The sequence below is a fragment of the Sinocyclocheilus rhinocerous genome, unplaced genomic scaffold, assembly GCF_001515625.1.
Source record: "Sinocyclocheilus rhinocerous isolate Xijiao unplaced genomic scaffold, SAMN03320098_v1.1 scaffold148, whole genome shotgun sequence".
Lineage (NCBI taxonomy): Eukaryota > Metazoa > Chordata > Actinopteri > Cypriniformes > Cyprinidae > Sinocyclocheilus > Sinocyclocheilus rhinocerous.
Window position 1 is genome coordinate 1,660,789 of NW_015653472.1, and position 1,551 is coordinate 1,662,339.

The following is a 1,551-nucleotide window of genomic DNA, read 5'->3' on the forward strand; positions in this document are numbered from 1 at the left end:
CGATTTTGAAACTGAACATGATCCACTGCCAGAGAAAGCAAGCATTAATGCAACCTCCTGGACTTTTATTAAAAACCTGATAACCCCCCCCCCCCTTAGAGACTTAGAGAGTCCGTACAAACATACCGGTTTCATGCAGAAAGGGAACACAGAATCTCAGTGTAATTATAAAGTAATAGATGAGCGTCCGTGTGCGTCGTCAGTTCAACAGTTTGGACAGTCAAACTTGAGATCGCGTCACCATGTAACTACTGCACAAGTGTCCAATGAGGATCTCTGATGATGCGGAGTCATGGCGCTGACATGAGCGGAGAGAAAACAGACACATTAGCAGAGTTAACCGCTGAATAGAGATATAGGAAAAATTATACCAATCTGTCAAACTATCCGAAGCGGATAGCAACCGAAATCGTTAACAGCTGGATTCGGTAAGTAGAAAAGCGTCAGGAACAGCCCTGTGCATGAAGGTGAAAATGTGACGCTTCTCGTGGTGTTTTTCTCAACAGAAGCTGACAAACAGCAGACGGTTATTGTATCGGAAACCGATTTCACGTGTGTTTCTGTAGTGATCATGACGCTCAAGTCTTTGTGATTGTTTTAATGGATAAAAAAAAAAAATATTAGAAACGTTTCCGTTGTTACGTTAAGCCTTGTTGGTGTCTAGTTGGCAGTAGGTGAAGATAAGCATGCATGACATTAACCAATGACTTAAATCTTAAAGGGGTCATATGATGCTGCTAAAAAGAACATTATTTTGTGTGTTTGGTGTAATGAAATGTGTTTATGCGGTTTAAAGTTAAAAAAACACATTATTTTCCACATACTGTACATTATTGTTTCTCCTCTATGCCCCGCCTTTTTGAAACGCGTCGATTTTTACAAAACTAATCGGTCTGAAAAGCGAGGTGTGCTCTGATTGGCCAGCTATCCAATGCGTTGTGATTGGCCGAATACCTCAAGCGTGAGAAGGAAATGTTACGCCCCTTGGCTAACTCTTAACTTTTATAAAGAATATCTCTTTGGATTTGAGACTTTAGTCTTTGCAACTTTACAGATCTTCTTTATGCACCAAGAGCTTGTAACACTCTAAAGAGAAAGGAAAAAATGAAATCGCATCATATGACCCCTTTAAAATAGACTGGATTTTGAAGGTCTCCTGGCTATAGGCTATAGAAAAAAGGTCTGATGAAAGGTTAAAACTAGCTTTAATCCCAACATTCAAGGTCTAGACATTGTTAAAATTTTTGTAATCAATAAATTTGTAACGTTAAACAATTAACTTTATACCATATTGACTGTATGCTTTATACGCAGTGCTGGGTGTTGGAATAACTACATACCTACCTACCTTTTATTTTTTATTTTGTCAGTTTCAGTTGAAAGTGAGAGGATGTCTATTTTTTTCTTATATATGTATATATATACTGTATATACATATGTATATATATATATACACACACACACACACACACACATACAGTACATATAATTTGAAGAAATGCTATATATATGTATGTATATATGTATGTATGTATATATATATATATATAT

The 1,551-nt window shown here is 36.7% G+C and overlaps 1 protein-coding gene across 3 annotated transcripts in view; it reads left to right on the top strand.

Moving 5' to 3' along the window:
• The first annotated feature begins 249 nt into the window (after nt 1–249).
• Nucleotides 250–1,551, top strand: part of LOC107716146 (kelch-like protein 21) — a 14,737-nt gene continuing 13,435 nt past the window's right edge. For all 3 annotated transcript variants that reach the window (XR_001637166.1, XM_016522496.1, XM_016522495.1), the window contains exon 1: nt 250–428. The gene's annotated coding sequence lies outside the window, so the exon portion shown is untranslated. The remainder of the gene's footprint in view (nt 429–1,551) is intronic.